The 26,002-nt window shown below is 40.1% G+C and overlaps 1 protein-coding gene across 2 annotated transcripts in view; it reads right to left on the bottom strand.

The window, feature by feature from the left end:
- Nucleotides 1-25,603, bottom strand: part of YES1 (YES proto-oncogene 1, Src family tyrosine kinase) — an 81,159-nt gene extending 55,556 nt beyond the window's left edge. Inside the window, exon 1 of one of the 2 annotated variants that reach the window (XM_081251698.1) lies at nt 25,249-25,603. The gene's annotated coding sequence lies outside the window, so the exon portion shown is untranslated. Of the gene's footprint in view, nt 1-24,940; nt 25,157-25,248 lie in introns of those variants that run through there. The other variant, XM_081251699.1, reaches the window with a different exon arrangement.
- Between the last annotated feature and the right edge of the window lie 399 nt (nt 25,604-26,002).

Genomic DNA, 26,002 nt, shown 5'->3' with positions numbered 1-26,002 from the left:
ATGAGCAGAGCTATGAAAAATGAGTTGCGAGATCCACACGTACCCAGCTCAGGGCAAGCAAGGCTCTCACACTGTAAACTAGTGTCCTTTCCACAGTCTATCTAGTGCCACTTTCTTTTCTTTTTTCTTTTTGTGTTTTTGTTGGTGATGTTACTGTTTAAAATAGTATCCCAGGTGTTGCTGCTGAAGCGCTGTCCTCTCTCTAAATACAAGAAGGCTGTGATGTACCTTATGGAGAAAATGTGTGCTGGATAAGCTTCATTCAGACATGAGTTATAGTGCTATTTGTTAGTTCAGTGTTATTGAATCAACAATACACATTAAATAAGGTGTGTTTTTAGTAGTTTTCTCCCTACTTGTTGAGCCTTCTAGGGCAGACTTAAGATGTATTACTGGAAGGAATCTTAGTTTTTTCAGGAGAGCTCAAAAAGAAGGCTAAATAACTGTAAACTTGGTGAAATCTAATTGTATTTCTCTGTTTTGCTAGATAAACTATTTGCCTCCTCCAAAAAAAAAAAAAAGGTGTGTTTTTAAATCGAAGCACACATAAAACAGATTATACATTTATCAGCTGACAAAACGTAATCAGAGGCTCACAGGGACCTAACCTCGTATTTCCTCTAGGAGCAATGGTTCAGTATTCACTAAATCAGTGTTCAAGGTGACTTTCTAGAACATAACTACTGCAAATAATGTAAACTGACTGTATATAAATACTTTGATAGAAAAGACTTCCATAAGCGAGTCAAAACTTGTGCTTTTTGAAAACTGATTACATACTGCTAAATTTCCCTCTAATAAATTTTTTAAAGGAAAAATCTAAAATGCTGTACTTTTAAAATGTATAGCTTTTTGTTCTGCTTTAAAATTATATCTTTAAATGTAGTAAAGCCCTCCAACAATTTCTATACCACTTTTGCATTTTTAAGTGAATTAAAATTCATTCAAACGAATTGTTACATTATATTGTTTTGCTCCAAATAGAAAAGTATTGAATTTGCTAGCCATGTATTTAGTTATCAATGACTAAAACAAAAATCAATAATTTAGCAAATCAAGAACAAGTAGTTAAGACATTCTTTTTTTTGTATATCTAATACTGTGCACACCCACTACATTTCAAAATGTTTTTCTGAATAAATGAATGAGCAAAAGAAGTAATATACACAAGGTAATATACCAAAAAGTAGTCTGATTAAGCATGTAGGGTAAAATAACTAATGAATTTAATCATAACCTAGTAATAAATATATTTCTCTTAATTAGATGACAATGATAATTTCAGAAAGAGCTAACACTTACTGAACAGTTAGTGTGTTATAGCCACTGTGCTTACCACTTAAAATGAATTATCTCATTTAATTATCAAAACACTCTAAAAAACAATTACTGTTACTTTCCTCATTTACTAATGCAGAACCTGATACACAGAGGATTAAGTAACTTGTCCAAGGTCACACGGCAAGTGCGACAGTAAGACTCCAGACCACCAGTGGTTTACCACTGTCAAATTGAACATCTTTAAAGCTTCAAGTTGTATAAATGGGTCTCTATTTTCAATTTTTCCATACCACCTGCGTGATAATGGTTTGAGGTACTTATTACAAATGAAGATTCCTGGCTCTCAGTCCAGGTTTACTGAATTAAAATTTCTGGAAGTAGAACTCAGGAGGCTACACCTTAACAGACATCTCAGATGATGAGCAGGCACTCATTTTTAAGTAATGATGAGAGCCACCATTTTTAAGTATATGATTGACCCCTTAATTCCTATGCTCCAAGCATACCTATTTACTATAACCAGAAAGCATCTTGCTTTCTCCATCTTCTCTGTGTCTTTGTTCCTATTACCAGCTCCCTATGGAATGTCCATTTTATTTATCCTTCAAAATCTTCCCAAATCTTACCTTCACCTGGCCTCTCCTGAATGGGCCTTTCTCTTGATCTGCCATTGAACTTTAAGACTCCAATACAATATTTCTCTCAGGTTATCTAAAGAAGTGGAATACTTAATTGATAAACAAAAAGGAGAGTTTCCTTTTTACCTCCTAAAAAGCCTTATTAATATGGTGCCCTGCCTGGAGTAGATGTAATTTTTTTTTAAGTTTGTTGAATTGAATTACAGATTCTTTTCCCCATCAATGTTTAAGACTTGACCCAAAAGATAAATATTAGTCAACAAATTAATGTTTGAATCTGGTTTCTTTAACCAAAGGGAATGGAGATAAAAAGACCGTAGTACAAAAAAAAAAAAAATCACCCTAAGTAAAAATAAATTTAGGGCTTCCCTGGTGGCACAGTGGTTAAGAATCCACCTGCCAATGCAGGGGACACGGGTTCGAGCCCTGGTCTGGGAAGATCCCACATGTCGCGAAGCAACTAAGCCCATGCGCTACAACTACTGAGCCTGCACTCTAGAGCCCGCGAGCCACAACTACTGAAGCCCGCACACCTAGAGCCTGTGCTCTGCAACAAGAGAAGCCACCTCAATGAGAAGCCCGGGCACTACAATGAGGAGTAGCCCCCGCTCGCCACAACTAGAGAAAGCCCGCGTGCAGCAACGAAGACCCAACGCAGCCAAAAATAAATAAATTAAAATAAAAGATAAACTTAATCCATAATAATTAACAAGATTAATTTACTAGTTATCTACATCTCCTTTAATCTGTGAAGACTGATAATGCTTATGACCTCAACAACTGCTCTAGCCTCAAAATGTCAGTATAAGGTAGGTGACAAGAAAACAGCAGCTATATGAGAAAGCTAAAATGCATGTTGACCATTTCCAGACATTTCTGACATCATTTTATCAATTCAAGGTGGCAACAACAATTGATAATATCGTTTTTCTGCATTATTATTTAGCAACTGCTATTACTCCACTTAGAAATAGGTAGGAACATTATAGACACGAGTAAATGAAAACTTATAGGAAAATAAGATTTGGTACTTATCATATTTTTATATAGTCAAGCTCCAAGGACCATATCTGTATCATAAAATCAAACAGATCTACATGACATATTTTCTGAAGGACTTCATTCCATTTACATTTGAATTTCCAAAGAATATCAATTTGCCTGCTTTGGCTCTTGGGAGTAAAAAATTAATGTGGAAGTAGTGTGAATGGTTTTATTATAGTCCAAGAGCTGTCACATTAAAAGGAGATGAAGTCTTTGGCCTCTCACCTTCCGAGATGGCCCACACACTGTCTATGGAGCGCGTATCTCCGTGATTAAACCTTCTTTCATTTAAAAAAAAAAAAAAAGGGAGACATGAAATTTTTAATCAAAGAAGAGTTGATGTTTTCTTTCTTTCTACTTTCATATTACATGAGAAGCCTTTTACCTTAGGCTATAAACGATCACAGTCTTTAGTTCCTTAGCATGACCTAAGAATCAAAGCCAGAACCTTGGTACAGTATTTCTGAACTGTTCCTTACTTCTGTGCTATACTATTTCAATCCTGAAGTCATTTTTAAAAACATGTATGTAATAACTATGGGAATATATGTCAACATTTAAAACATCTTATTAAAAAGTTAAAAGACTGCATTTGATTTTTACGGTTTATCATATAAAGGAGTACAAGTTTCCAACCAGAGCCACAAAAACTGTATTAGAATTGGTTAAGATTTTTTGCAATACTAATACTATTTTGTGCTCTTACCAGAATATTACAGTAGTATTAGCAGTATTTGCTTGCTTAGAGCAAGTATATAAAAAAGGTGGGTTGTATTATTATGGCCCACATTTTATAGTATTATTTATTTGAGGAATGGGTACTTAAAGTTCCATGAGACAAGTTACCTATAAATGCATAAACTATTTCTGACTGGAAACAATTTTCTCCTGTTTATCATTTTTGAGTATTGACAACAGAACACTATATGCTATAAAACCTAAAGAAATGGCACACAAGAGTGTTTTTTTCAAGTTTTCCTAAATAAGATGAATACATAAGATTTTTCATGATCCAGTATCTTGTGTCAAGGAGGAAATGCAAACTGAAATTATAAAATAAAAAGAATAACAACTTCCTACCACATCAATGAGCTATAGCAAAGGTTGTATTCAGAGCAAAATTCATAGTCTTACACACCTATTACTAAAAAGAAATACAAATAAAATTTAGGGAAAAACAACAAAGAAACTCAAAAAGAGGATTTTTACTTGTAAATCATACTGAGATTTCTTTTCCTGTTGTTTCTAATTAATTTTTCTTTTAATTTTCTTTTATTTCATTATTATAATGGAAAAACTTCCAATGTGATTTACAAATAAAAATCAATGAAATAGATAAACCACTAGATTTAATCTTAATCAAGAAATGAAAAGGGAGAGTACACAGTTTTAGGTGTGAAGAATGCTAGAGCAACAGAAGATTTGAAAAAACTATAAATGGGAACTTTAAAAATGTTTTAGCAATCCGATGAAAAGGATGACTATCTAGGCAAATGGAAATTAATAAAATTAACTCAGTTAAAAGATAGGAGACCTAAATAAATCAATAAACATGGAAAGGGTTTAAACCTTGTCAAAAATTCAATCAAAAATTGTTAAATATTTTATGGGTAAATTATCTGACACCTGTCAAGAATAAACTAGTTCTATGCTCTTTAATCTCTTCCAAAGCATACAGAAAAAAGTTTCCTTATTTTTTTTTTTACTGACAGCCAAATCCTGACAGTTGGTTTGGGGTCTCTACAGAGCCAAGAAGTTGGGGAAACAAGGGAAAGATCTAGTGAAGAGTTCCTGAGTCAGGTGAATCTTCACACTCTCTGGGACTGCTAGCAAATATCAGTCCCTAGCAAATTAAGAGTTTTTCTGAGGAAGCAACAGCACTGAAAAGCCCTTAAAATACCAAAGCCACCAAGGACCAGCAGCAGCATGCTCTTCTAGCCCACCACCAGATATTTGATCACTGACTTAGTATTGTTTTTTAGTTTTTTAGGTTTTTTTTTTTGCAGGCTTAGAGAATTTTTATTAAGAGTCTCGGACAGCCTGGAAAACGCAGTGCAAATAATAATATATATTTTCTACTTTTTAATCTCAAAATATATCTAATTTGTCTTTTGATTTTTCTAACCTTTTGATATAGATTTTTCCTAAGAGAGAAGTCCAGGCCACCTGTCTTTTAGGGATGCAATTTTCTTGGTTGTAATATTTTTTCAACAGACATTTTGGATAATCAAGAAACCTCCTTCCCAATCACTACCTACGTTACTCAAAAACTCTTCATATTCATTCATTCATTCATTCAAAAATACTTACTGAGAACCTAAGAAGTGGAGATATAGCAGTGAACAAAACAAAGTCCCAGCCCTCATGCAGTTTGCGGTCATTGGGAATAGTAACAGACAACATTAGGCACTTACTATGTGCCAAGCACTGTTCTAAGTACTCCTGCACACATTTAACCTACTCAATCTTTAAAACAACCCTGTGAGTTAAAGGCTTTTCCTTTTTACTTTTCCTTTAAAGGTGAGAAAACTGAGGCATAGAGATTATGTAACTTGCTCCAAATCAAAGATAACTCCCAGGGGCTTCCCTGGTGGCGCACTGGTTGAGAGTCCGCCTGCCGATGCAGGGGATACGGGTTCGTGCCCCGGTCTGGGAAGATGCCACATGCCGCGGAGCAGCTAGGCCCGTGAGCCATGGCCACTGAGCCTGCACATCCGGAGCCTGTGCTCCGCAATGGGAGAGGCCACAACAGTGAGAGGCCCGCGTACCACAAAAAAAAAAAAAAAAAAGATAACTCCCAGGTAGCCTGGATCTAGAGCAATGCTATCCAACAAAAATATGATGTGAGTCACATATATAACTTTAAATTTTCTAGTAGCCACATTAAAAAAGGTGAAAAATAGGGGAATTCCCTGGAGGTCCAGCGGTTGGGACTCCGCGCTTTCACTGCAGAGGACCGGGGTTCGATCCCTGGTCGGGGAACAAGGATCCCACAAGCTGTGTAGCAGGAAAAAAAAAAAAGGCGAAAAATAAACAGGTGAGATTAACTTTAATAATATCTTACTTAACCTAATCTATCCAAAATATAATTTCAACATGTATCAACAAAAAAAGTTGAATTAGTTTACATTCTTTTTATCATATTAAGTCTTCAAAATCTGGATGTATTTCACACTTACAGCACTTTTCAACTGCTCAACTGTCCCATGTGACCAGGAGCTACTTGACACATTGTGATTAACAATAAGAAGTATGTATTTGGTTTTCCTCCCTATCCCTAGCCCAGAGCTCCTAAAACCCTTGGAATTTCCTGACGGATAAGAGCAATAAAGGTGAAGGAACACCTTTTGTTATTCACAAGTCCCTGAGTTTGTGTTAGTGGTAACTAGTAGAAAGCCCCTAGGGTGAACCCACCAGTGGGCTGAGTGGTTGGAACTTTCAGCCCCACCACACACTCCCACCTCAGGGGAGGTAAGAGGAGCTGGAGCTTGAACTAAACACCAACGGTCAGTGGTTTAATCAGTGAAGCCTCTGTAAAGAGGCCTCCATAAAAATCCTAACTGAAGGAGTTCAGAGACCTTCCAGGTGCTGAAGAGACCTGGAGGTTCTGGGAGGGTGGCTTACCTGGAGGCCCCACACCCCTTCCCACATACATTGCCCTGTGCATCTCTTCCATCGCCTGTTTCCGAGTTGTATCCTTTTATAATAAACAAGTAACCAAGTAAATAAACTTTTCCTGAGTTGTTAGCCATTATAGCATTATCAAACCCAAGGAGGTGTCATGGGAAATCCCAATTTACAGCAGTTGGACAGAAGTTGTGGGTAATGTGTAAACTCACTATTTGCAACCTTGGTATTTTCATAAGTAATGAAATAGAGATAAATGAGATAGGAAATTTTAGGTGAACTCTTAAGGCATAATTATGTTTTAGGTATGTCTATTTCAAAATAGATTCTCCAAGGACTTCCCTGGTGGCCCAGTGGTTAAGACTCCACGCTTCCAACGCAGGGGGCCCGGGTTCCATCCCTGGTCAGGGAACTAAGATCCTACATGTCACGTGGCGTGGCCAAATATGAAAAAAATAAATAAAAATTGAAAATAAAAATAGTTTCTCCAGACTTTTGGTAACTTGAAACTTTAAAGTTTTGCTAAATTAAGTTAAATGATGGGAATTCATTGAATATCCAGATCATTTCAAATAAGATAAAATACTGAAAACATTAACTGCTAAACAAGTCTATATCTACTTTTGTCTTCTTACGAGAGAAAAACTAAAGATGTCTGGGTTTATTAGACACATCCTGTACCACGTTGAGGAAAGAAACTATGTTACGAGAAACTAACATAATATTGTAAATCAACTATACTTCAATTTAAAAAATTATGCTCTGAGGAAATGTATGTTTCCAGAGGTTATAGAATATGTTCATAAAATTTGCCAATGGGGAAATGGTGGTATGACAAACAGGCCACAATGGCTTACTTCTTAGTTTTCATCAGAAATTAAGGTTTTTAAGAGTTGAGAATTTTAATTAATGTAATTAAAACTAAAAATTAATATGGAAAACATCTTTGTATGCAAGGAAAAAGAAGGTATAAGGAATGGAAATGCATTTTGTTAAGGGAAAGAAAGTAGGGGACAAATTAATATGGATACAGAAAGTTGCAGAAAATTTGCAAGAGAAAATAAAGAATCCATAGAAAGGAATTCTATGGGACTTCCCTGGTGGCAAAGTGGTTAAGAACCCATCTGCCAATGCAGGGGACACGGGTTTGATCCCTGGTCCGGGAAGATCCCACATGCCGCGGAGCAACTAAGCCGTGTGCCACAACTACTGAAGCCCACGCACCACAAGAGAAGCCACCACAATGAGAAGCCCGCACACCACAACGAAGAGTAGCTCCCACTCGCCGCAACCAGAGAAAGTCTGCATGCAGCAACGAAGACCCAACACAGCCTAAAATTAAAATTAAAAAAAAAAAAAAAAAGGAATTCTATGTGTGGTCAGGATTAAAATCAGAATGAATTTAATTGAGTCAATGAATTTTAAGATTAAAGGTAATATGGTACAAAACTTGAATATTTTTCTTTGTTAAGAGAACAAATTTTTTTGTGGGGAATACTGAGCTGCTAACTTTCTTTACCTTTTAAGTAATTTGTTCTAACTCTCTATATTTGCTTTTGAAATCTTTTATTGTCACTTTGTTAAGTGAATAAGTATTGTTTCATGGTGACCTATGATCTATTTGACCAAGTGTTTTGAAAGTTGGTATGCAACATTTCCATTTCCCAAATTGAGGCAAGAATACACCCTGTTTCAGCAAGAAACAGAGCAGAGCAGCTGTTGCCCCATTCCCTGAAAGATTTGGGGAAAGTTAAAACAGGAGTGGGGACTGAAACCAAATTCCCCTAAAACCAAGTTCCATTACCAAGTTTATGGTTAATATCTATATCCAAAACTTTATCCCCTTTCTTGTTCCCCCTGACCTCAATGCGGTGCTAACTGAACACTAATCAACCAGAGCCAGATGACTAAAACTGCTGATGTAGATATCATCAGTAATATACAAACTCAGGTCATTTCTCCAGGGCAAGATGAGCTAACAGACCCCCGAGCCATGGACCACCTGGCTGGGAGAATCATAAACCAGAAACATCCTGACTCCCAAAACTATGACTGAAAAATGTCACAAGACCATGGTTAATCCCAGCCTCTTTGTTCTTCCCCTTTAAGAATATCCCTAACTCAAAGACCAAGCTGGAGTGGGCCTGAGGCTTGTCTCCCACTCCCCTGCATGGCACCCTGTAACAAATCCTTACTTTGCTACAAACTCCTGCTGTCAGAGTTTGGCTTTCTGCACTGCAGACACACAAGCCCTCTGCTCAGTTTCAGAGCCTGGGACATCTTAACACCAAGAAAATTAAGTACTACTCAAAATATGATGTGGATATATCAAAAGTGTACAGGAACCATCTTGAAGAGGCTCTTGCTGGCTAAATATAGGATGAATTTGAGCATCAAAATGAATGACACTAATAGATTATAACCTGTTGACTAAAAAGAAAATCCAAAAATCACTCTGCTATAAATAAATGAGGGAGAAGGGAAGATTTTCTTTCAGAATCCCAACTAATAAACATAGAAGGAATTACACAGTTAGAAAAGTATTACTTTGCAGCCATCATTTCAATAATCAATTCAGGCAAGACTCATTCATGGAGTCTAAAACTATTTTCCCACATATCACTTATTAATGAAAAAGAGAAAAATGCTAACTTTACAGTGGAGAAACCTGACAGATATCACCTTACCTAAGCAGAATTAACATTGCTAATAGTGGGACAGACTAACAAGGTGTGCCTCCTGATGGGCTATACCAGGAACGACACAATACCCCTGATATATCAGTAGTATTCCTGCCCTAATTCGTAATCTCAATCTAATCACGAGGAAGCACAGACAAATCCTCAATGAGGTACCCTGTACAAAACAAGCACTCTGACTTTTCAAAAATATCAACATCATCAAAGATAAAGGCTAAAGAACTATTCAGATTAAAGGAGACTAAAGAGACATAACTAAATGCAGTGGGTTACATTCTGGATTTCTGTTATAAAGGACACTATTAGGACAACTAGAAAAATTTTGATTATGGACTGCGACATTAACTCCTTAGGGCTGCTGTTTAAAAATAAGTAAATATGGGCTTCCCTGGTGGTGCAGTGGTTAAGAATCCACCTGCCAATGCAGGGGACACGGGTTCGAGCCCTGGTCCGGGAAGATCCCACATGCTGCAGAGCAACTAAGCCCGTGCGCCACAACTACTGAGCCCATGTGCCACAACTACTGAAGCCTGCACACCTAGAGCCCGTGCTCTGCAACAAGAGAAGCCACCGCAATGAGAAGCCGTCGCACCGCAACAGAGTAGCCCCCGCTCGCCGCAACCAGAGAAAGCCCGCACGCAGCAACAAAGACCCAACACAGCCAAAATAAATAAATAAATAAATAAATAATAAATAAATAAATAAATAATTTTAAAAAGGCTTAAAACAACAGAAATGTATTCTCTCACAGTAATGGAGGCTAGAAGTCCAAAATCAAGGTGCCAGCAGGACCACGCTCCCTCTGAAACTCTGGATAGAATCTTTCTTGCCTCCTGCTACCTTCTGGCTGTGGCTGGCAATCCTTGGGACTCCTTGGCTTGCAGCTGCGTCACTCCAATCTCTGCCTCTGTCACATGGCATTTTCCTCTTCTTATCAGTACACCAGTCATACTGGATTAGGGCCCACCCTAATTCAGTAGGACTTCATTTTAACTTGATTACATCTGCAAAGGCCCTATTTCCAAATAAGGTCACATTCACAGATATTGGGGATTAGAACTTTTGGGGGAACACAATTCAACCTACAACAATTGTCTATTAGATAACTGTTTTATAGTGATGTTAAAATTCCTGAATTCGATTGACTGTACTGTCGGTGTATAAGAAAATGTCCCCGATTTAGAAAATGTACACTGAAGTAATTAAGGGTGATGAGAATGATGTCTGCAACTAACTTTCAAGGTGGGGATGTGGGGAGGATACCCACACACATATACAAGAAGGAACTGACAAAATCAAATGTGGCAAAATGTTAGCAACTCTTCTGTAACTTTGAAATTATTTCCAAATAACAAGTTTTTCTAAAACCACACATGAAATAATACCTATGAATAAGCTTACCAACAAATGTTCAAAGTCTATATTAAAAAAATAAAACTGTGGGATATAAAGAACCTTAATAAATGAAACAAACCATTTATTTTTAGATAGTAAGATCCATTGTTATAAAGGTGTCCATTCTTCCCTAAATAAATCTAAATAATTAACATTATCTAGATCAAAAGCACAATGTTCATATGGAAAAGTAAATGTATAAGAATAGCTGAGAAATTTTTAAAAAAAGAAAAATGAGGAAATTTGTCCCACTAGTAATCACAACCTCATGGTTAAGAGTATAGGCTCTGGAGTCAGAGTTGGTGACAGTCCTAGCTTGTAACCTGAATAAATATAACTTCTCAAAACCTATTTCATCACCTGTAAAAATAAAGATATTGAGAATACTTAACTCAATTGCTTGCTTTGGCAGCACATAAACTAAAATTTGAACGATACAGAGAAGATCAGCATGCCCCCTGTGCAAGGACAGGCACATTTGTGAAGTGTTCCATATTTAAAGACAGAAAATCCTTTCATTAAATAAGATGGCTACCGGTCAGAACATTTAAGCCAGATTTTCAAAAGAAAAAAGAATACCTAACTCTGGGTTTTGTGAGAAATGAATCAGGTAAAATATGTTAAAGTATTTACCACTGTGACTGGTACACAGGTAATACTCAATACGCATTAGCTGCTGCTCCAGCAGTTGTTATCGGGGTCATGATCAACCTCATCATCAAGCTATGTGGTACTGGCATAGGAATAAATAAGTAAATATCGGGAAAACAAAGAGTGCCCCAAAACAAGCCTGAGAGTATAAGAATTTGTAAATGCTAAATGTGGCATTTTGAATCTGTGGTAAGAGATTTAGATTTAATAAACAGCATTGGTGAGTTCTATCATCTGAGGAAAGAAAAAAGGAATTGGATCCTTATCTCACAACATATATAAGTTTCAGAGTAAACAGCTAAATTATTTGTAACATAAAACAAAACAAAAACCTATAAATAGAATTTTAAAAATTATTGTCAGCTGTGGAAAGTATTCTTAGAACACAAAATTCAGAAGTTACAAAAGGAAAATTATTTGTAATACTTTAAGATAAAAGAAAAACATTAAACAAAATAAAGACAAGCAGAGATATGAAGTGTTTGTGACATAAAGGATTAATATCCATTGTACAAGAAGAATCTGTAAAAATCTATAAGAAAAAGACAACCCAAGAGCAAGATTGGCAATGGTTATGAGCAAGCACAGAAAAATGCACAGTGGACTTCAACTGAAAAAGCAAATAAAAATAACTTTGAGGTATCTTTGTTCATATATATAACTAACAAAAATAAAACAATGTTCACAGATATTATGGGATAAACACAAATGCTTATCCCATACTCCAGTTTAATTTTCCTTAAAAAAAATCCAGAAATACATAAAAAGAGCTTTAAACCTGTTAATATCCCTGACTCTGAATATCAAAAAGATAAAGCAAAGTCTATAGTGCCATTAGAAGACTTAATTACAGAAAAGGGAAAATAAAAAGAGCAAAAAAAAAAAATTGGAAAAGGAATCACTGACCCTTGCTGTTAGAAGGAAACTAAGCTTTATCAGGTCCGACCACTCACCAGCACAGGAAAGTACCACTGACAGATGATCTAGAGCCAGTATTTACTCAGACTACAAAGAGGTGGTTCACAATTCAAGAAAGCACTGCTGGACAACTAACTGTTAAAAATTACTTCTCTGTAACATTCCAATTGTTTATAAATGGTAACTGTTTAATAAACTGTTACAGAATCTTGTCCAGATTCAAAGGCAACTTTCAGTGTCTGCATTTATTAAAATTCACCTTTTAAGGCATCATTTAATCATTTTTCTTTCTTTTTGAGATGTCTGTCTCTATGATTTCTTTTTTTTTTTAATTTTGTTTTTATTTTTGGCTGCGTTGGATCTTCATTGCTGCACGCGGGCTTTCTCTGGTTGTGGCAAGTAGGGACTACTCTTCGTTGCTGTGCACGTGCTTCTCACTGCGGTGGCTTCTCTTTGTTGCAGAGCATGGGCTCTAGGCGTGCGGGCTTCAGTAGTTGCAGCACGTGGGGTCAACAGTTGTGGCTCGCAGGCTCTAGAGCACAGCTCAGTAGTTGTGGCGCACAGGCTTAGCTGCTCCGTGGCATGTGGGATCTTCCCAGACCAGGGATCAAACCCTTGTCCCCTGCACTGGCAGGCAGATTCTTAACCACTGTGTCACCAGGGAAGTCCACCATGATTTCTTTCTATTACCGGTGGGGTCCTGGGAATATCAGAAATGTCTTTCAGAACCTTCAGATGGAATTCTTCTGGACCTAGAAGCCTGAAATCAGTCAAAGCTAGATGCCCTCTTACTATCTACTATCTAGTTTCTTATACTTTTTTCTAGCTTTTCCATTCAAGAGCACCCTCTTGTTACAGAAGTTAGGAGATTAAAAAGAAGACATGCTAGCTGTTTCTTATGATCTATCATTTCGAATTTCTGAAGTTGTGGATCTGTGGCTTCTTTCTTCCTTCTGGCTGTGATTATCTCGAAGAATCGTCTACGTTGTCATTAGTTTTTCCTTCTTGTAAGCATCAATCATCCTAAAAATCCTATTCATCCTCTGACAACCTAAGAGGCTCCTGACTCTCTCTTCTACTTGACCTTTATTACGAGTTCCTCCTTCTGACTTAAGTTCATTAAAAAAAAAATCAAAAACAAATACTAAGCCCCAGTAGGAGTGGCTTAAGGGGGTGGGGGGAAGGGGAAGTGTGAGGTGAGACTGGGGAAAAGGAGGTTTAGCTCCATCATAATTTCTACCTGCCACTATTCCCCACCAAATTCTTTGATATGGCTATACTGTCTTTTCTCAATCACTAAAAGTGCTATCTAAATGTATTTAGATAAAAGCCCCATTCTACTCTGACCCCCTTCCCTACCAGGGTGCTTCTCAAACTTTTCATATAAAAAAGCCTGGGGAGGGGCTTCCCTGGTGGCGCAGTGCTTGAGAGTCTGCCTGCCGATGCAGGAAACGCGGGTTCGTGCCCCGGTCCAGGAAAATCCAACATGCCGCGGAGTGGCTGGGCCCGTGAGCCATGGCTGCTGAGCCTGCGCGTCCGGAGCCTGTGCTCCGCAACGGGAGAGGCCCCAACAGTGAGAGGCCCACGTACCGCAAAAAAAAAAAAAAAAAAAAGCCTGGGGAATTCATTCCTTTAGGTGGTATATTGCCCATGAGAATCTTAAACCATCACTGTTAGTTTGCTTCTGTACTAATAATATTGTTGCCCGAATTAAGAAAATACCACCTGTGCCCACACCTTTCAAATAAATATTCTAATCATGTTTATACAACTAAATAGTGTATTTCCATATATCTAACTCATTCAACTACTAGGTTACTTGCTGTTCTCTTTTGTGGCAGAGACAGTTACGTTTCCACTAAAAATGCCTTCTCCCCTTCTATGGTGTAAAGCTGTCACTGGAAGGCAGCTGCCCTGCCAAGGACTATTTGTCTCAGTTCTACCTACAACCAGATACAAGCATATGACTCAATCAGTGTAAGGGGAAGTGATGTGTGCTACAGTTTTTAAGAAGCATGGCTGCTAGAGATATAGTTAGAGACTACGATATAAAGAAAAGAAACCCACTTATTCTTACTTCTCCTTAACACTTACGAGTCACTGCTAAATCAAATCTCAGTTTCTTTTTTTTTTTTTTTTTGCGGTACGCGGGCCTCTCACTATTGTGGCCTCTCCTGTTGCGGAGCACAGGCTCCGGACGCGCAGGCTCAGCGGCCATGGCTCACGGGCCCAGCCACTCCGCGGCATGTGGGATCCTCCCAGACCGGGGCACGAACCCGTGTCCCCTGCATCGGCAGGCAGACTCTCAACCACTGCGCCACCAGGGAAGCCCTAAATCTCAGTTTCTTCATCAGACTCAAGTAGAGTGTTTATCTGAATTCATCCTGAGCATTAATGCCATTGTTTAGCACTGGGCCTGCCATTCCAAGGAGTCTTGAGGTTACTTACTGCATGAGTTTTCAGTGAGAAGCTGGCTGCTGACACTCCTTTCTCCTAAGCCCATGATAAGCAAATATTGCCAGCCAACTGCTGTACTTGCCCATATTTAAAAACTATTTAATATGTGCCTACTATGTGCTGTTGTTCTAGATACTTGGGATAACTTCCTACCCTCGTGGAGCTTACCTAGTGGAAGCCATTCTAAGCTCATAGAGTTGGCACAACAGGGTATTTTATATATTTATTTTTTGGCTGCGTTGCGTGGCATGCGGGATTCTAGTTCCCCCAACCAGGGATGGAACCCGTGCTCCCTGCAGTGGGAGTGTGGACTCTTCACCACTGGACCACTGGGGAGTCCCTGGCACAACAGTGTAAAGCCTATCTGCTAATCCTTATGTAGACTCAATAAACACAGGCAATGATGGAACTGTTGGCAGTGATGTGTGGAGTTGTACTGCGGATATTCTATGTGGGATAATAATGCAACAAAATCAAGCTGTATTCCCAGAGAAAACAATGCTCCAGCTTATAAGAGAGGACAAAGGGTACATTCTTAGATACAACGGAAGAAATAAAAGGAAGCCAAAGAAGAAAAGGCTTCTAAGGTGGTGAAGGAAATCACTGTCAGTGCAACTTGACACAGTGGCAAAAGAGTAGCAAACAAAATTTCCATTTAGAGCTTTAGATGAGGCTCTTCATGCAGAGTGAGGAATTCATGGAACAATAAGATTTAAAGGAACAAGCCAGGGCTTCCCGGGTGGCGCAGTGCTTAAGAATCCACCTGCCAATGCGGGGGACGTGGGTTTGAGCCCTGGTCCGGGAAGATCCTACAGGCTGCGGAGCAACTAGGCCCGTGTGCCACAACTACTGAGCCTGCACGCCACAACCACTGAAGCCCATGCGCCTAGAGCCCGTGCTCTGCAACAAGAGAAGCCACCACAATGAGAAGCCTGCGCACCGCAACGAAGAGGAGTCCCCGCTGGCCGCAACCAGAGAAAAGCCCCTGCGCAACAACGAAGACCCAATGCAGCCAAAAAATAAGTAATAAAAATTTTAAATAAATAAATAAAAGAACAAGCCAATGTGGAAGAATTCTACTGGATTTCCTTAAGAAGGAAGTGCAGCTTTGAATGTTGGGGAGTCTGTAGCAAGGTGCAGGAAACCACCATCCTACTGACAGAGCAAATCAGAAAGTGTGCTCTCTTTCTGCAGCATGTGCCTGGAACATGATAGAGGACAATTTAGACAATACAGAGCTTCCGTCTATTTCTACTAACTCATCTAGGAATAAATCATATACTTAATAGAAAAGAAGGCAATATTGCACAGAAGGAAAACTGATTTGACCATAAACTATACATATGTATATAAATATATATGGGGGGAGGCTGACTATATACATACAAACTATATATATACTTTACAAACCCAAACTTACAAAAGAACCACATTTACTCCAGTTGAGTTAGAGTAATAACCCACTTCTGCATGCTCCTTTGTTCCTTTGATGAATTTTTTCTTTTTGGCTATGCCACACAGCTTGTGGGAGGCTAGTGGGATCTTGGTTCCCCGACCAGGGATTGAACCCGGGCCCTTCGCAATGAAAGCGTAGAGTCCTAACCACTGGACCGCCAGGGAATTCCCTGATGAATTAAATTTAGATAGGAAAAAAACTTGATTGGAAAAACATGCGAACACTGTCTCTGTAATGTGGGCTGTAGCTACAGTTTAGTTATTGTAATAACCCAATTTTTTAGCTCATATAATAGTTGACCTCAACACCCATTATGAAATATGCACCATAAAGCTAATTCCATTAAAAAGAAAAGTGTAAGTGTTGAAAATTCTCAGCCAGATACAAATGTACAATTTAAGGAAGAAGGAAAAAGATAAAAAATCGCCCTTCCCATCATTGCTCCTTATCCCTAAGGAAGGTGTCTTATAGGAAACAGTCTTGCTGTCAGTTATTCAGTCACATCAACAAGTCATGTAACCTTATCAAATTACATATACTTACTGATCCTCAGGTTCTTTGTGTGTAATAAAAGCCTATCTTATGCATGATTCCTCTGTGGTTTTGGAATGCCATTTCAAAGATTTAAGTTAAACGTGAAAATGTATATGAATGTATAGCAAAGCATCTGACATAAAACAGGCTTTCTTGGGACTTCCCTGGTGGTCCAGTGGTAAAGAATCCGCCTTCCAATGCAGGGGATGGGGGTTCGATCTCTGGTCGGGGAACTAAGATCCTACACGCTGCAGGGCAACTAAGTCCCCACACCACAACTACTGAGCTCGCGCGCCTCAACGAGAGAGCCCGTGTGCCGCAAACCACAGAGCCCACGTGCTCTGAAGCCCACACGCCACAACTAGAGAGAAGCCCGCGTGCCAAAATGAAGAGCTTGCGCTGCAATGAAAGATCCCGCATGCCGCAACTAAGACCTGATGCAGCCAAAAAAATTTTTTAAAGAAAATAAATAAAATCTAAAAATAAAAAATAAAACAGGTTTTCTTCCGTCTTTACTCAATACCTAACAGAAGGAGTGAATGGGTGCGAAAAAGAAAAAAGGACACAAAAAAGAAAATTATAAACTTCCTACTACATCCACTTCTCATTTTTCCTCTTCTACTCTCCTCATTTTTGTTTCTCATTCCCCATCTTTTGACCTGTTTCCATTTCTCACACTGGGTCAGGGTAGGAAGCAAGTTTCACAGTGCCTAGCAAGCAGGTGGGAGGAACTAGGGAAGCTTCTGTCCTTAAATTAAGCTCAGAGTCCTAGCATCCTAATATGGAGCTCATAACAGTGATTTTTAAATAGTGAAAAGCAGGGAAGGTGGGGAGGGAGGACGACTGGCAAGGCTACACGTTATCCACTGTATAATCAGAGCATTTAGTAGGCCAAGTATTTCATTTGCTCAAAGAGCTCAGCAAATTAAAAACACACACACAAAACTTAAAATCAATCAGAACATATTTACCACAGAAACACTGTTATATCTTTATGTTAGGTTTTTACAGGTAAACTCTAATGGGCTGCTCAGAAATCTAACCAAAAAGGCTAACCTTACAAAAAGAACTTTTTCTGGGAAAAATAGACTGATTTTCCACCTTATAGTTTTAGTTTCTTTTCTTTTCCTTCCTTCTCTTTCTTTCGACAAAATCTATTATGCAAACCTTAAAAAGCTAACCATTTTCAAATGCCCATGCTTATTTTGTTCTAAACGTTAACTACATGTATTAAAGAAAAATATCTTAAACAATTAGTCTGCGCTTTTGTCAATTAAAAAAGATGTTTTAATTAATGTCAGTGGCTCTTTTCCCGATACAATGCAGCAAAGCTGTCATCCAGTCATGACTACCTGTTAACTGACATCACAACTATGTGCTTCAAATGAATCATTCAGTCCTTTTCTAACTTTACTGCAAAATAAATCTGAAATGTTTTTTTAAAAGCCTTGCTTTCAAATGTGTTTTCTTATAGTAAAACTTCTGTATAGGTATTGTGGAGCCTGTGTATGTGAGTCACAAGTATCTCTAATGAACTAACATCTAGAAAAACATCAAGTCTTCCTGCCTAGAGAACTGAATTGGTTTACTTGAGGCTAAATCTATGTAGTACAAAGGGATTTACTAAAGCTTCAGATGTATCACACCCTAACACCATCAAAAATCAGAGAAGTATTCTAATGGATTATCACACTAAAAAGATCAATCCAAAAAATTTATAACAGCCTCATAATTATAGCCAGTTCCACCCAACTGTGAATTCCTAGAAGGTAGCAGTCATGCTGCAATCATTTTTATAACATCAAAACTGGCATACTATTTGTTGCACCATAGGTTTAATAAATGTCCACTTAATGAATGGAATACACTTTATTTGCCTGAGAAAGTCCAGGGTCAAGTCTGTGGGTCAGTTTTTTACACTAACTTTTACTTACCTGATATCTAATTGTATTTCAAATTCTAGACTCTAAAACTTTAACTGCAGTAGAGCCACATATTTAAATAAGGCTGAAAGAATATTAGAAAACATCTGGCCCAACTGTACCCCCGTTTCAAATGGTGAAACTGAGGCCTATGAAGTTCAGTGAATTGACCAAGGCCACATAGCTCTTCACTGTCACAAGTGGAATTAAAATCCAGATGGTCTTCTGCCTTTTAGTCTTGTCCTTATTACACCATGTTACCTTCTCTGCTCCTTTTCAAATGCCTGACTGCTATTAATTAAAAAGTATCCATAATGTGAAAATACTAATTACATCAGAACAAATGTAAGAAATCAATAAACTTGGGACTTCCCTGGTGGCGCAGTGGTTGAGAATCCACCCGCCAATGCAGGGGACACAGGTTCGATCCCTGGTCCGGGAAGATCCCACATGCCACGGAGCAACTAAGCCCATGTGCAGTAACTACTGAGACTGCGCTGTAGAGCCCACGAGCCACAACTGTGCCCTCGCGCTGCAACTACTGAAGCCTGCATGCCTGGAGCCCGTGCTCCGCAACGAGAAGCCAGCGCACCACAACGAAGAGTAGCCCCCACTCTCCACAACTGGAGAGAGCCTGTACAGCAATGAAGCCCCAACACAGACAAAAAAAAAAAAAAAAAAAAAAAAAAATCAATAAACTTGCCATGAAACAGTTTTAAATATTAACTTATGAAGCAAAAGCCACCAATTTTCTCCACCCCACCCCAATTTCTACTTAACGCTAAGAAACTAAAAGTTACATTAAAAAATTAGAGAAGTGACTAGCCTCTGTAATCAGTTTAAGAAAACCTAAGGTCTACATATATTGTTAGGAACAGAAGCTGAAACCAGACAATCTTTAGGTTTCAGTGGTCAGTCTTTTCCTCCCAGTACTTCCTGCCTCCACCCCACCAATAATTCAGCAGACATACCCTATGACCTATGCATTCTTTCACAGATTACATCAAGAAAACAAGGATTTCTTTTTCTTTTTGTCTTGGAATATATGAATATTATCACAATTATAATACTGTCACTAATACCATGATAGGATACCACCCCCCCAAATTTTTTTTTTAATTTTTGGCTGCACTGCGTGGCACCAGGATCCCCGTTCTTCAACTAGAGATCGAACCTGCACCCCCTGCAATGGAAGCATGGAGTCTTAACCATTAGACCACCAGGGAAGTCCCCCAGATGTACTTTTTTTTTACAATCTAGGATCTTGGGCTTTCAACATTCACTAAAATAGTAAAAAAAACACTTATTTAAAATAAACCTTACTAGAAACTAGTATAACTTCAACTACAAAGAGTTTCCAGTTTATGTTAGAAATATCAAAATGACCTTTAAGTTCACAGTTAAAGTTTAAAAACAGTTTTATAAAATCATTTTCTAGACCAAAACTTTTGAGGGTTAAAGATCTAAAGAACTTGTTTTAACATCAGCTTCTGAAAAAGTACTAAGCTACTTTTGTAAAATTTTACTACAGTTATACCTTAAAAACATGTTGTGTGTGGGGAAAGTCTGTATACATAAACTCATATAAATATACACAGAACCACATCCCTGAATACAACTCAAAAGGATTTACTCTATTAGGGACTGTTCTCAAAGATTCATATAAAACAGTTCCTTGAGACAGTGAGTACTAGGTCAAGTATATCACAGTCATGGAAAGAAATAATTAGAATGCAAGGAGAAATGTGCTTTGATACCAGCGTTCTGTGGGAGCACAGAGGAGGGGGTCAACACACCAATGTCTTGTTAAGTATGTGCCACGATAACAATGTGTACTTGTTAATGTTCAAGTGGATACAGTCTTCCGTACTTCTTCCTTCCTTCTGGTTACACCAGTTTGCGAGCTACTTCTCCCAATACTCTATTCCCCATCCCAAATTAGCCAAATCCTGAACCACTAAATTCCAAAGCCAGAACTAGCAATAGGAATTGTCTAGATTTTCCAACGGTAATGGTAAACGAGAGGACAAGATGCTGCTGCTCTTTGCTTGGCACACTGAGCAACATTTCAGAAGCAGCAAAATTTGCCTGCGGCCTCTTCCAGTCTGGGACTTGCCATATAGAGCTGATGCTGTATCTGCGTTTGTTGATGTCCATCTTCTCACACCCCAGGAATAAAGAACAACAGGAAAAATAATCTAGGGTTCCTACTTGCAAAACCCCAGCAGTCACAGGGGATATGCCATGTGCAGCTAGTTCTAGAAATAATCCCTTTTGAAGGTCTTCCACTTCCTGGAAGAAAAGCAGGGAGTCCAAAGAACCTGCATATCAGCTCTGCCACCCGCCAAGCAACAGTAACAGCAGCAGCACTTCGAAGAGACACGGGTTAAAACAGCACAGAGTATATGGTATACGCTTCAGAGAACCTGAAATCACATATATACTCAAATTAGGGAAACTGAAGGGCACTGCTTTTCCGGGTTGGGGGGCGGTGCGGGGGAGCAGAGGCATAGCTCAGCCCATCAGTAACCTCATTGTACATTATCCTGTACTCTGAAATTACAGGATTCCCTTTCTTTCCTGGAGTGAGCTTCAAGATCTTAAAGAATAACACCAGGTAAACCTAACCCAGACCAGGATGTGTTGCTATCAAGTCTGCTAGTTCCAAGACAACAGTGGCGCTGCTGCAGCCAACGATTCCTTGGCACACAGACACGTTAAAATGATCCTGGCAGCGGCATTGGCTCTTCTCTTTCACCCTCTGTTGTTACTCTAGCTCCTTTTGCTAAATCTGCCTCTGAGTTTAGACAGGAGCTGGATGGTTCATAATCACCCAGCAGCTGTAGCTGAGCAATAGGCAGCCTAATTGTGGCGCCGGAGCAGCTGAGAGGAAGAAAAGAGAGACTACATACCCTACCATAGCCACACAAACCGCCGCACACACTACCAATCAGATACCAAGGTACTTTAACAGGAACAGATGATTTCCTTTAAAGAAAAGCAGTTGTACCTCGCTAAAGGAACTTGTATTTGTATTACAGACCTGTTTAAACGTGAACTGAAGGTGACCTAAGCCATGTAGGGTTCCGAACAATGGAAGATCCTAACTAAAACTTCCTGTAAATATTCACACAACAAAGCCAGCACCACAAACATCACCTTTGTAACATAACTGAAAGTTCCTGTGATATAAGAACTTGGTACAGCCATGATCTTCTCTTCAGCTCTACATTACCACAATGCAAAGCAACCACACCAACAACTAACACAGCAAGCCATTACACAAAGCAAGTAAAGTAGCATAAAGCAGCGATTCACAGCATTTTGGAAACTCTAACACCATAATGTCATTTGAAACAAAACACCATTTCTTTAGGTGCTATACGGCACATCTTCATAAAGTCTGAGTAAATGAAAACTTATTTTATGCTGAGAATTTTAAGACATCCTCAAGAATATCAAATCGCAGAATGAAATTACCAATCTAAAGAATTATTGTTCCAGAAAACTGAAAATGGATGAAAGACTTATTACCTTGATGCCATAGTTAAAATTTGAGTCTTAACTGTCATGTTACCATAATCTTCTGAAAAATATATTTATATATTTACATTTTATATATATATTATACATATATTTATATATTTATATTTGTTGACAGAACAGTGTTCCCTAGTTTAATAAACATATTTTGATTACCTACTATTTGTCATGTACAACATACAAAACTGAAGAGGATTTAAAGTTAGTTAAACCTGGTGTCTTTCCTCAAAATATTAACATAATTAACATGTTATTTACCTGTGAAAGTAGTTACATACACCAGCTGGTATTTCCCAGTTATGGTTTAATAGGTCTAATCCTGTTTGCAAAGGGCAGCCCAGCAGTATTCTAAAGTCAGTCACCAAATACTAAGTCCTTTAGCGAAACACCTTATACACTGTAAAGTACATTACACACAGGCTTCTTTAAAAAGGAAATTAAAAAAGTTTCACATAAACTAAAACACAGACACAGAAAAGCAATCATGGCTTAATGAACTATACGACCATCAGGTTAAAGAACTTTGCCACCACTTCAGGAGCCTGGTCCCAATCAAAGCCTCCTCCCTCCTCTTTTATCTTTACTTTTACAGAAATCACTTCCTTGCAGGTTTTTAAAAAATACATAGTTTTACCCCCCGAGTTTGCATTCCTAGATACCAGACCTTAATACTGCTCTCTAAAAATTTTTGACGTTAGGCTTCTTTTTTTAATATAATGCTAATAGAAACTAATAATAAATAACGTCTACGCTAAACAGACTCACTAGATTAAGAGCTAAACATATTTATAAAGAAAAATTACATTAATGAATTATTTACTGCCTAAAAGGATGCAAATTTGAACTCTACATAAACAACTCTTAAAGCATGTGTCGGTAATATTTCATTTACACTGGGTCCTTGCTATCTTTTAGAATATTTATTCTTTTAACATTACATACCATGAAGGAGATATATTTGCATAGACGCTGATTTTTCAGCTTGAGAATTCACTGATTAAAAAAAAAAAAACTTGAACCATGTATTAATATTATACTTCAGCCATAAGACAAATTCCACCTATCCCAGAAGATAGGTCAAAGCTGTAATTTCACTTTCGGTTGAACAGAAAGGAGTCAATTTTGTGGTTTATGAAGTCAGCAAAAACGTACTGCAAAATTAAAGCTATTATAACATTATGGTGGTTACGGCAGAGTACATATTTTAAGAGCCCTTTTATACTTTATCCTGGAAACATGAATGTGAACTGCCTTGTACTTAGATTCAGATCAAAGTCATTTGTTTTTTTTCAAATTTAGGACCCAATGAATTGACAACCAGCATTCAAAATCTCCACTGAGGTTTAGCTAATGTCCAAAAATTAAAATACAATTACACTTCCTTTTCTTAAAGGGTCAACTATGGCAGGGGTCTAATATATTAGTAAAAACAGAACAAAACATAAATAATGAAATATAACTTTCTTACAGAACAGATGAAAATCTTGTATGTGACACATACAAGATCCTTGGCTTCTAATACAAGACACTCATTCATTACCTGTCCATTCAAAATGTTTCCTGTCCACTGTGTGCCAACCATTGTGCTAGTTCATACATTAGATTTACCACATACTTTGCCTTAAATGCCTATAGTCACATGTACCTATTTAGTAATATTTTCCTTAGCGTGTAATTTAACCACAGATAATTTAACAGGATGGTTTAAACACACTTAGAATTATCAAGTTAACTTTGCCACTGCAATCCTGCAGTTGCAATGCACGAGTATACCACCATCATACACATGTATATGTGAGATCATTTATGTGAACACACATTCCGGTGGGAACATATATACACAAAATAAATGGCTTGAACATAAAGTTTGATTCCAGTGGAGACTCAGCTTTTCATTTCTCTAACAATTTATAAATCGTCAGACCGTGTGTTATGCCGTGCCTGTATTAATTAATGAAGCAGAAAATAATTCTACCAAATCCAAACCGTGTTGGGTCCCACACACTACAGAACAAAAATTAAAGCAGTCCCTACCCTACATCGGATTTGATTTTCTAAGAGCTTCTTAAAACAACGTTGCCCCATGCCCAATAAAGCAAAAGCTGGAAGCAATTATCAAGAAGAAAAACACACATTAAAACAAAATTTTCTGTAACACATGTGGACAGAGAACCGAACCAAATGGGAGGCGGAGCGTCATAACACTAAAAGTGCACGCTGAACAGCATATTTCCCAACCCCCAACCCAAAACAAAGGAAAACTTTAACATGTTGCGGTTTTCAATCAAACCTAGCGCAGCGAGAGGCTCACCCGCTCGCCCCCCCTCCCCCGCCCGCTCTCCCGGCACAGTTGCCACCCCGCGTCCGCCGACAGGCAGACCCCCGACCCCGGGGACGGGAAGGGGCCGCTGCTCCCGCCCCTTACTTCGGCCAAAAGAAACCTCGCCGGCCCCTCGCCGGGCGGCCAGAAAGACCTCAGAGACGCGGGTGCGGGTGTCCCAGCGCTCCCAGGACCTTGGGTCGGACTTGGGCGGGACCGGGAAGGAATGGACTGGGCGGAGACCGAGGCAGAGGGCGAGCAGGTAGCGCCGGGAAGGACACACGCCCGTCGGGCGAGCCGGGCCGGGGGAGGGGAGAAGTTTCTCCCCAACTTCCCGACTCGGAGCCGGCGGGGAGCGGCGGCGCCTCCGGGCGCGGGCAGGCGCCGGGCCTAGCGCTGCGGGGCCGGGGTCGGCCGCCTCCTGCTCCGCCCGCGGGGCCCCGAAGCGTCCTTACCTGCGCTCCAGCGGCGCTCGCATGAGTCGCCGCAGCGGCGGGGAAGGGTGGCGGGGAGGGGGCGGCGGGCGGAGGGGAGGCCCGTGGGGCCCTCTCCGTCCTCCACCTCCTCGTCCCGGGCGACGAGCGGCAGCGACGACGGCACAGCCGGCCGGGGACTAGCTACTTCAGGAGGGAATTCCCGGGCTCCCCGGCCCCGCGGCCTCACGCTCCACCTCCTCCCCACGCGGTGCCCGCCCTCACTCCCGGCCCCGCCCCCCCGTGTAGGGGCGGGGGCGGGCTACCTGCGCGCGCGGCCGCCCGCTCACCGGAACTCGCGCCGCGCCCGACCGGGCTCCCGCGACCTCGCCTTCCGACGCCGGCGCGCGCCCCCTCGGGTTGCGGGCCGCCCTCCAGCTGTCCTGGTCGGCGGCGAGACCGAGTCACTAATCCCGACCCAACATGGCGGCGGGGTCCGGGGCGGATTCCCGAGGCGGCGCAGGCTGAGGGGGCGTGAGGAGGAGGCGCTTCTCCACACGGAAAGCAGGCCCACAGCGCCCCCTCCCCACGCGCGGAACCTGCGGCTCGGCTGCCGCGGAAGATAGGGTGGGGTGCCTCGGCCTTTCTCCTTTCCCCTCGCCCCGCTCTCTGTAGTGCCGAGGGCTTTGTTTTCGTGGGGGAGTATAGGAGCTTGGGGGGTTGGCTGTTTGCTCTTCAGTACTATGCTTCCGCACCCTTTGTCGTGGATAGTAAAATCTCAGCCCAGCCAGGGGGGTGTTACTAACACCCTCATCACCAGCCTGATCGCCGTCCAGAAACACTCGCGTCTGGCCTCCTTCCGATCCAGGGATCCTGTCCCAGCCCCAGGAGCTTCCTGTTGACTGTAGGTCGAACCAGCCTTGCCGGGAGAGGGAACCGAAGCCGAGTTTTGTTGGCGACTCTCCCAGTTAATGGTGGCTTTGGCTTGTCTTGGGACAGCGTGTTCTTAGGCGATGCTGGCAACGTCCCAGCGGAGGAATTGGGGCAGGTATTATTGTCCCGTTTGACAGCTGTGGAAACTGAGGCTGCCACCCCAACGAACGT

Source organism: Mesoplodon bidens (genome assembly GCF_964165515.1).
Source record: "Mesoplodon bidens genome assembly, chromosome: 13".
Taxonomy (NCBI): domain Eukaryota; kingdom Metazoa; phylum Chordata; class Mammalia; order Artiodactyla; family Ziphiidae; genus Mesoplodon; species Mesoplodon bidens.
This window is presented reverse-complemented; position numbering and strand designations above follow the sequence as displayed.